Consider the following 11,242-nt stretch of genomic DNA (forward strand, 5'->3'; position numbering starts at 1 on the left):
AGTGAAGGGGAATTGAGCCCCATTTAGATGTTCATTAGTCTTTTCCTTTGTGAAGGGTCTGAGTCTTGTAAATCAAGTTACTTTCCTGCTCACTTCAGATCTTAAATTCCTCTCTCTCTGTAATACATAAATAAAGCTGATGTAATTGAATCATAAGGTCTTGCACTTTAAAGTTCTATATTATGCAATTTCTGAATTGCTATTGTTTCCTAGCTGGTCTCTGTCTTGTATATTCACACTTCTAACTTCAAATCACCCTAGTGGGTAATGGGCTCATGCAGCATCCCATTTTGGTTTCTCTGCCTCCCATTCATACTATTTACTCAGTTTTATTTAATTGTTGGGAAGCTATACTAGAAAATGAGTTGCACTGCACAGGTACAAAAGGATTTGGAACATAATCCTCTTCCTGTACTTTGGATCTAGGTGTGTAGGCAAATCAAGCCTCTGGATATCTCCTATAGGTTGTTGGTATCTGCAGGTATTTGCTGGAATATTGCACCCAAGGGCAAAAAATCACTTGTGGTGAAAGTTCAGGGTTTAATACTTGTAAGCTTTAGTGAGGAAATTAGTGAAGTCTATCTCCTCTATAGATATGGAAAAATAAATTATGTATGTTGAGGTAATACAAGCCAAAGGTTCCTAACTTCCATAATCCATGCTGAATTTAAAATGGATACTTTGGATCTTGCTATTCAGGTAAGGAATTAAAGTCTGGCTGAAAAAAAATTGTGCATGATTAGGTTTTTGAAGGGGGTTGCATTAACATTGAGCTGGCAGTTTGCTATTTACAGCCCCCAGGAAATGATTCCAATATGAAATTGAAAAGGCTTCTTTAATGCCTGGATCAGTGGGAATACTTTACTGTCATTTGTTGGTGCCATTTTAATGAACTTGTTAAAGATGATTTAAGTTTCTTTTTATTTACTGCCTTAATGTAATGAATAAAACAGCCCACTTGCTTAAGAGTGGATAATGCTTAAATCTGATTGATTGATGATATTGATTTTAAATCAAGATGCTACCTGCTATCAATCTGTCTTAAAGAGATTAGTCACTGAAATGCTAATTGTTATTTGCTATGTTGCTCAAAAAGAGTTTGCTGAAACTGTTATGATGAATGGGGTTAGTTTGAGCACTGCAACGTGATGATTCCGAAACAAATTTCCACTCATGAAAGCGAATTTATTTAGGTTTTTTGTATCAGAAATACAGACTTGTTATGTGTTTGTCTGGTAGGTATATACCGAAATTACTTATATATACCAAGATGCATCTAATCTTAATTAATGAAGTATGACTCAGGTATAGATTTATTCTGCAGATAATCAATATAAAGGATAAAGATTTTTACATTCATGTATGTGCACACAATAAAATCTTTGCTAAATTTTCCAGCTGGTGAAAGGTGCAAATCTGTGGCATTTATTTTGTCTTCCATTTTTTAAAAATAATTTTTGGCCTGTGTCGGAGCTTTATTTAGAGGAGTGTAAACCAGAAATAAATCAAAAGCAAGACAGACAAGGCTCTGTAGCTTTCCTGCAGTTTTTAATCCTTTTTATTCTTCCTTTTTTCTCTCTAGATCTTGGAAAAGCTAACTTTGCATTCGGGTGAATAGTTAATCATTGAACAGAAATAGCAATGAATGAGTGCAAATTACGACAACTAGCTTTGCATTCTGCAGTTGCAATCCCTAGCTTTCTTTTCAGCTCTTTACGGCTTCATGTTTCTCCTTTGTTAGGAAAGCAAAGGCGCACAAGGAAGTGAGCATGAAGCATATTCTGCAGATCTTGCATATGAGTAGAAATGCTTCTGGGCTCTAAGGAAACCAGTCCCTTCCCATGTTGAGTTTAGTTATACAAGTAGTCTAGGTTGGTCTAATTCTTTTTCAGAGTTCACATGAAAAGCTTCGGGTGGAGGAAAGTACTTTTACATTTTATATTAAAAACCCTATTGAAACATTGGGTGAGATTCTGTGCACCTAAATTTGTACCCCAAGAATCTGCATGCCAATATATCCTCTCTGACTTTCTTTATAACAATCAATAGGTTGCTTCATCTTACATATTTCTCTCCAAGTATCGAAACATACTAACTTAACTAAGATATAGGAGGTGAATTTCACCCATTGCTGCTTTTACTGACTGTATGGGCCAGGAATCATTTGACAGCCAATGGTTGTTACTTAGGAATTTCCCAAGCTGAATCCATGGTTTCAAATTGTATATGCATCTACTAATGTTAGAAGTGTGTAAGCATTTTAATCAAAACAGGAATGATGTAGAAATTTATTTTTTGTCTTCTGTCATTTTTGACAATGCTTTCTAGAAACCCTAGATTCTTCTTCCAACTAACAATGACAATGGAAGTTTTGATCCAGCAAGCGTAAGAGAAACAACATATGGAGTTTCAGTGCACAGTAGATGCCATCTAGCAGGACTTGGAAATGAATGCACTTTTTAAAGACTTCTGTCTGCCTCACAGTCTTACCCGCCTGAAGTTAGACACATCCTATTTGGTTTAGATTTAACCTCATGTCATCTAGAAAAATATTGCTATCCTGGCCAGAAGTTTCCTGGACATTGAGTGTCTTATGGATGCTTGTGGACCAGGCCTGTGAAGTGACCTTAAGATGCAATATAGTGTCCTTCTAAGTCTCTTAAAAATACCTCTCTTTTCTCTGGTGGCCAAGCGTAACTCTTAGAATCACAACTTAATTCATAGAATCACAGAATCATAGAATGGTTTGGGTTGGAAGGGACCTCAAAAATCATCTAGTTCCAACCCCCCTGCCATGGGCAGGAACACCCTCCACTACACCACATTGCCCAAAGCCTCATCCAGCCTGGCCTTAAACACTTCCAGGAACCCACAACCTCTCTGGGCAACCTGTTCCAGTGCCTCACCACTCTCACAGTAAAGAATTTCTTTCTAACATCTAATCTAAATCGACCCTCCTTCAGTTTAAACCCATTACCCCTTGTCCTGTCACTACACTCCCTCACCATCTTTCCTGTAGGCCCCCTTCAGGTACTGGTAAGCCACAGTTAGGTCTCCCCAGAGCCTTCTTTTCTCCAGGCTGAACAATCCCAACTCTCTCAGCCTGTCCTCACAGGAGAGGTGCTCCAACCCTCTGATCAACTTCGTGGCCTCCTCTGGACTCGCTCCAACAGCTCCATGTCCTTCTTGTACTGCAGACCCCAGAGCTGGATGGTACACCAGGTGGGGTCTCACTAGAGTGGAGTAGAGGGGCAGAATCACCTCCCTTGACCTGCTGGTCACGCCTCTTTTGATGCAGCCCAGGACAAGGTTGCCTTTCTGGGCTGCAAATGCGCATTTCCAGCTCATGTTGAGCTTTTTGTCAATCAACACTCCCAAGTCCTTCTCCTCAAGGCTACTCTTAATCCATTCTCTGCCCAGCCTGTGGTTGTGCTTGGGATTGCACCGACCCACGTGCAGGACCTTGCACTTGGCCTTCATGCGGTTCGCACGGGCCCACCTCTCAAGCCTGTCAAGGTCCCTTCCCTCCAGTATGTCGACCACACCACACAGCTTGGTGTTGTCGGCAAACTTGCTGAGGGTGCCCTCGATCCTACTGTCCATGTTGCTGACAAAGATGTTAAACAGTGCTGGTCCCAGTAGCAAGATTTGACTGGCTTCTCTTAAAAACAGCTTATTATGTCATTTTCCTAATATTGCTTGAAGGTACCTAAACACCTCTGAGGATTTGTCCTTGTGTCACTCCATATACAGTGATATATAGAGAAACATATGGCTCTAGTTTGATTCTCTTTTCTCATTTTCTGTTCTGTACTTGAAAAGATTACAGGAATCTGGTAGGATTTGCCTCAGAAGTTTTGCTTACTGATGTCTTACAAAACTGCAAGCTGATGGATTCCAGATTTCAGCAGGCAACAACTCTTCACATTATTATTTTCCTACAGATAATTCATTCGGTCACTGGTAAATACAGGTTCTGTTCTAATTACAATTTTATTTAAAAAGAAATCTCATTTCCAAGAGAAGAGAAGGCTCTGGGAAGACTTTATTGCACCCTCTCAGTACTTAAAGGGAGCTTATAAGAAGGATGGGGACAGACATTTTGGTAGGGCCTGTTGCAATAGGACAAGTTTTAAACTGAAAGAGGGCAGATTTAGACTCGATATAAGGAAGACATTTTTTTATGCTGAGGGTGGCGAAACAATGGCACACATTGCCTAGAGACGCCCATCCCTGAAAATATTCAAGGTCAGGTTGAATGGGGCTTTCACCAGTCAAAGATGTCCCTGCTCATTACAGGGGGGTTGGACTAGATGACCTTTAAAGGTCCCTTCCAACCCAAACTATTCTATGATTCTATGACAGGTAAGATTTACATCTATATCTTCTTGCAGGCCACTATAAAATTATTCTTCCTGACAACGCTGCCATTGGAAAAGGAGTCATCCTGCCCTGTCAGCTGACAGTTACAATAATCCCCGAGAGACTTTCCATTCAGTGGATATTTACTGGAAACTCCAAAACAATTGATGTGACCACTTACGATGGAAAAAACACATACAATCCACTTCATGAGGATAAGATATAGCAGGGCAGGACAAATTTTTTTCAGTTTGAATTTACTAAGGGAAACATGTCTCTTTACCTGAAAAGTTGCATGCTCTCAGACAAGGGGAAATACATCTGCAGTGTCTTTTTTGAGACTTGGTATGATGAAGTGGTGGTTGAACTGGATGTGCCAGGTGAGTGGAATGCCAGGCATTTACTACTTCTTCCTCATTTCAGTTGTATAACATCAGAAAGTTCAATGGGGTACCAATGGGTTGGAGTCATCTCACTTGCTCTTAGCCATATACATAACAGCTATAGCCTCTGCTATAGCTGTTGTAGTTTAACCCAGCCGGCAACTAAAACCACCACATAGTCATTTGCTCACTCCTCTGCTACCAGTGAGATGGGGGAGAGAATTGAAAAGGAAAAAAAAGTAAGACTTGTGGGTTGAGATAAAGACAGTTTAATAGGACAGAAAAGGAAGGTAATAATAATACTACTAATAATGATAGAATATACAAAACAAGTAATGAACAGCACAATTTCTCACCACCCAAAGCTGATGCTCGCCTCCTGGCAAACCCCCATTATATATGGAGCATGACATCATATGGTATGGAATATCTCTTTGGCCAGCTTGGGTCAGCTGTCCTGGCTGTGTCCCCTCCCAGCTTCTTGGGCACCCCTCACCTTCTTGTTGGCAAGACAGTATGAGAAGCTGAAAAGTCCTTGACTGCTTGGCAACAACTAAAAACATTAGTGTGTTATCAACATTATTCTCATCCTAAATCCAAAACATAGCACTAACCAGCTGCTAGGAAGAAAATTAACTCTATCTCAGCCAAAACCAGGATAATAGCTTAGGCCACCTCTATTGCTAGCAGACTCTGAATAGTCATAGATGTCTTTTTGCCATGTCTTACAGAGGGAGTGCAGGCAACACCTTAGCTTTAAAACATTTAAAGTTAGGAGAGAGATGAATCCTACTGTAAAACAAGCCTTTTTTTGCAGAGGTGAAGCAACCAAAGCCTGACTGAAACTGCATTTGGTACTGCAACACATTTTTCATGCTCTTGACCTACACATCATCTCAGTTTCTGTCCAGTATTACAATTTTCATTCATTTTTACAAACAAATTTCCAATTAGTGCAATGCTACTTTATTTTAATTCCAGTTGTTGGCAGAGATTACAAAAATCAGTCCAAAGATCTGTCTCTATCAGGATTGCAAAAGGGAAGTTATGTACAAATGTCCCATTTTAATGTAACACAGGAAGAGCTATCTACCAGTCATTTAATGACAACTAAAATTTCAAATCCGATTAATTTACACACTGTGTTTATGGATAAATCTGGGGAAAACCTTCCCACCATGCACTGTTTGGGGAGAGAATATCTTGACTTCTCTTTGACCTTGTTTGTTTACTGTTCTATAGCTAATGGCAATGAGTCTTCAGTTTTCCTGGATGGTCATGCGGGTCAGGGCATCAGCCTCACCTGTAAGTCACAGGGATGATTTCCAAAGCCCAAAGTAGTTTCGCTGAACAGCAAAGGAGAGACATGGAAGGAGGAAGTGACCACCCAAAGCACAAAGACTTCTTCAGGCATTTTTGATGTTTTAAGTTCATGAATCTCGAACCAGGATCTGACAAGGAAGTCTCCTGCAGAGTAGTCAATAACCTACTCAATGCAATGTGTGAATCCTGAGTCCTGATTCCAGGTGAGTGACCTCCAGGATCAATTGCTGTCAGGACCAGTTGGTAGTAGGCTGCTGTCCGTTGTCTTTCCATTGACCCTGGAGTGATCCTGGACACCCAACCCAAGCACCAACAACTAGTGTTTAGATGGATAACCTGATAAGAGGTCCATCTTTATGCCTTATTCAAGATACATCTTAGCTATAAATACTAATGCAGAACTCCAATTAGCTGCCACCTGAGAGCATTGTGCCAGTTTGGAGATGGAAAGATATAGAAGTGCCAATGGGGAGAACAAAGGCCTTGTACATTGCTGCCAGGGTACCCAGCACAATGACCTGAGACAGCTGGAGTATGCCAATAGGAAATGCTGAATGTCTGCTCCCGTCCCTTTTTCTCTCCCTAATATCACCGTGATTACTCTCAGCTTCAGCACGTGCCTCCCTCTAGATGGACTGCTAGTCTTAGGCAATTTTGTTTCAAAAGGGGAAAAGGGGGATCCTTTTTTTCCATCTGAAATGCTACTGAAGACAGTTATGATTTGCTGAAAACTTCATCTTGCAGTTCAGCAGTGCAAATACTGGCCTCAGAGATGGACTGCTCAGCACATCTCCCTCATTAAGACGCAGCTTCTCCAAACATGCCTCTACCCATCACAGCAGTCTGAGTCTGAATGAGTGTTGTGGTGTAGGAGTACAGTTTGACTGCCTGCACATAGGCATCTAATACTATCTTTGATGGCCTGGAACTGCTGGCAGCAGAGACCATGGATGTTTCAGGTTTCAGGGTAGACGTGCAACTTTTAGGGATGGCAGGAAGAGACTGTCAAGGATACATTACAGAAAATAAAATTGCAGTAGATGCATATGTTTTGGCCACTGGAGTCTGTCATAGCTGTTTCAAAAAAGATCAGTGAAAGTAACATCATTTATATTTTACAGATATCTTCTTTCCTTCCACTTCACCTTGGATGACAGCCTTCCTTGTAATTTGATTTCTTAATACAGCTGTTATTGCAGCTATAGGTTACAAACTAAACAGTAAGTGTTTTCACTTACAACAGTTGACATGGATGTTTTAATCTACAATGCAAAACACAGTGAAAACCTAAATAACTTTTTAACATCAGACTCAGAAAGAAATGGGAATGAGATGGAGAGAGAAAAAACTAACAGATGTATAGTTAAAGCCAAATTATGGATGGGGGCTGCATATGTGTGAATGCACAGAGAATCTTTTACAGGAAGGTCACTACTATGAGATGCCATTTTGTATGATCACAAATATTTACAGGCATGGAATATGATTTTAGCTGTTAGAATAGTGGATTTTTGAAAAATTTCTCATTTTAAAATGAGAAAGTTTGAAATTACACTTCAATAATCTCAATAGACACCTTGTTTTAAAAAATAAAAAAAAAAATAAAAAGTTTTTTTACTTTTCCAGGTAGTTTTACATGATCCTATAAAGCAGGTGAGTAGTGAAGAAGCTAAATATAAACATGTTTTGGGAGAAATGTTTATGCTTCTGAACCAGCAGAAGTCTCAGAAGCAGTTTTATAGGTGTGATAATAGTGAAGGCATATTCAATATTTAAGTACTTCAGTTCTTCAGAGCACCAAGGTGAAGTGGAGGTATTTTGGCACTTCTCAGCTCCGAGTACTGCCACTGCTGCTTAAGCAGGGAGTTTTGTTTCCTTCACTCACAGGCAGATCTCGTTTTCAGCACAGACAAATTGGGGTGCTCTCCTGCTGTATAGACTCAAACACAATACAGTCAATGGCTTTATTACTCCAGAGCTCACGCAAATGTTCCTCAAGATGATAATAATAATAATAATAATAATAAATATACTGAAATGTCAACATCAGTTGATTAATCCAATACAAACTTTTTTTATCTGCCTACCTACTTGCATGAGGAAGTGTTCCTTGATTCTAGCATGTCTCCAGATGTGAGGTTATAGAGGGGGTTCTTCAGTAAGTGGTGGCTGTTCCAGTCGCTCTTTTTCCTTTGGGTATTTCTAAGGTCTTCTAGTATTGAAATAACCCTATGTTAAAATGAGTTTTTCTACAGAATTGATGGATTCAACTTTCAATGAGCATTCCAGATCCTTTGACTAGTACAATTTATTTTTTTATTGTTTTGAGATACTGAATAATAAATATTGTGTGCTTTTTTTTTTTTTTCTCCTTCCAGTAAAATCAAGGAAGACTATGGTAGCAGGTAAATGCTCCTTGAAAACTGTGAGGATATCTTGAAAACAAAATCAAAGACACTGTTCTAGGGCATTTTGATTTCTTGGACACAAATCTCAAAAAGTAGCAGTCCTCATTGGCATAAAGGTTTCCATGACAATTGGTCACATTGTCTTTTAAAATTAAAAAGTATGGACCCCCTCCATATATAGCCTGAAGTAGAGTAAATCAGGGTAATCCTCTGATGCTTGCAATATGGTGAACAGATTGATACACCATGATCTAGTATGATTGCACTAATATCTTGAAGTACAACCTTATCAATTCTGTAATTGCTCTGAAAATGTCATTACTCTACGTCAGGTTTATGCTCCTTTTGGATGAGCAGGCCTTCTGAATGCCAAGCAGGAGACCTTAGCACATCTGAAATAACATTAGACACTTTGTGCCTTGACAATAGACAAATAACATTGAAAACTTATGCCACAATAAGGAGGCTACTATCAGTGCAATCATAATTGATCAGCAATATTGCTAATTGCACCTAGAGAACTGAAAAATAGACACCTGCATTTCGTCACCTAAGCCTGCATACCAAACTATTTTGACTATGTTCATTTGGGTTGAAATTCAGCTGTTTATATACATGGATATCTAGATTCTGCTCAGACGCCATGAGCTCTCCTGCCCAGGGCACTGGATTGTACAACTAAGAGAAGGGTAAGAAAAAAAAAAAGAGTGCCATAACTCTAGAGCATAGAAACAGTGCAGCATAGTTGTGTTAATTTACATCTGTCTTTTATCAGCAACATATGCTTTGAAGAATTTAAGTTGACAAGTTTTCACATGGCAAATTTTAAAAGAAAAAAGTATTTCAGTATTTGCACAGTGATATAATTATTTCCTTAAGATCTCACCTCTTGTTATCTCCTTGAGTTTTCGTTTCACTTATTATTCTTTTACAGCAATGTCTGAAAACAAACGTCACTTTAGCAAGAAAACATTTTGTGTAAATCTTACATTTTTATAAACCTCATAGAAATAAAGCAAGTGTTCAGATGAGCCTGACTATGCCATCCATGAGGGTGAAGCCAATGTAAATATCTCCTCACAGTGAGGTTTGATTTTCTCCTTCAAGAGATTTGTCACATGGCTTGCTGAAACAACAGTGCCTTGAAATGACATTACCCTGAAACGACAATGCCAGTCACCCTGAAACGACAATGCCATGATGTTAGAGATACACTGACCGAGCTGGAGTCACACGAATATGCCTGGCTGCGTTAACAGGAAATGAGGCTGGGATGTGGCTGTTGGGAAGACTGAGAAAAGGCATTGCTGAAAGGTGTCAAAGTCTGGGGTGGGATGTGGACACAATTCTAGACAGGATGGATGGCCTTATGGAAGAGAGAGAGAGAGAGAGAGATTTATTGTAAATCGTGTGTCCTTGCACCTCCAGAGAGGACACGGCTGTGACAGGTCCAAGGTGCCCCTCGGTTCATCAGGGATTGCATGCCCTGCTGTGGGGAATGTTTCAATTCTTTGCTGAATTGCACCAGGACCGCTCAGACCCTTGAACGTTTCAACCCGTAGCTGCATGTGGAGAGAGGCCGCTGAGTGACTCAACTCATTGGATGATTCTTGCTTTCCCCTCCAGTTCCTATTACTGTGAATGCTGACTGCCGAGTGCTGGAGCTCCAGGTGCCAGGGGCATCTCCAAACGTGGAGAGCAACGCGTCTGAACCTGCTGGCCCGAACGCTCCCTCCACGGTCCCTGTCCTGGTGGGGAAGGAAGGGTTTGCAGCTGGGAAACACTACTGGGAGGTGGAGGTGGGCCAGCAGCCGGACTGGGTGGTGGGGGTGGTGAGGGAGAAAAGGAGACAGGAGGAGGACGGGACCCTTCCTGGGGAGGACTACTGGGCTCTGCACAGGTCCCAGGGAGAGATTTTCTCTAGTGAAGGAGACCGCAGGATTGGGAAGCAGCAGATGAGTAATTCAGTGATTGGTGTGCTTCTCGACTTGGAGGAATGGCAAGTGAACTTTTATGAAGCAAAGCGGATGGACATCATGGTGAGAATGCCCCTAAGGCTTGGAAAGGAATCTGCAGAAAAGTTTTACCCTTTTCTATCCAAAAGGGAAGGGACACTCACACCTCTTATCCACACAGTCTTAATCCCTATGCCTTTGGAGACACTGTAAAAGGAAATTTTGAATCAAAGTTCTCTGCCAAGAGGTCAGGGTTGAGAGGAGGAGAGACTAGAATGGCTTAGGACATCAGTAATTATAAAATAGAGCAGGACTGGGGAACAAAACAGGAAAACCTGAAAAAAAGGGAGAAGTAATGAGAGAGAATTGCAAAATAGAAAAACAGAAATCGCAAAATAGAAAAAAAAGGTACTATGAAGCAAAAGAATATTAATCTTAATCCCTGTCCCATTAAAGCTTCGTTAAATAGGACTGTGAGATCTAATGGATTAGGGAAATACAGTTCAATGGAAAGAAGAAGGGAAAAGTTAAATCTCAGACATCAGTATTGTAAAATTAAATAAGAAGAAGCCTGAGGCTGAAAGAGGGGAAAAAAACCATAAAACTGAGAAAGGAAAAACAAACCAGCTAGTTGAAAGAAGATTGGTATCAGAGTCAGAAAACCCTAAGCAGGAGTCTGAGTTCCCACTTCAGGTCATAAAAGTCTTATCAGTACAGCAAATGGTTTTGGTTGCTTGAAGACAGAATTACATTTTAGTGATGTTATATAGCCTGTCTTTCCTTCTTCTCTAGGTAACATGACCTGTACTCC

The 11,242-nt window shown here is 40.3% G+C and overlaps 1 pseudogene; it reads left to right on the plus strand.

The window, feature by feature from the left end:
• Nucleotides 1-3,890: 3,890 nt before the first annotated feature.
• LOC142598996 (butyrophilin subfamily 3 member A2-like) lies at nucleotides 3,891-10,725 on the plus strand (annotated as a pseudogene).
• The last annotated feature ends 517 nt before the right edge of the window (nucleotides 10,726-11,242 follow it).

Source organism: Balearica regulorum, chromosome 33, assembly GCF_011004875.1.
Source record: "Balearica regulorum gibbericeps isolate bBalReg1 chromosome 33, bBalReg1.pri, whole genome shotgun sequence".
Taxonomy (NCBI): domain Eukaryota; kingdom Metazoa; phylum Chordata; class Aves; order Gruiformes; family Gruidae; genus Balearica; species Balearica regulorum.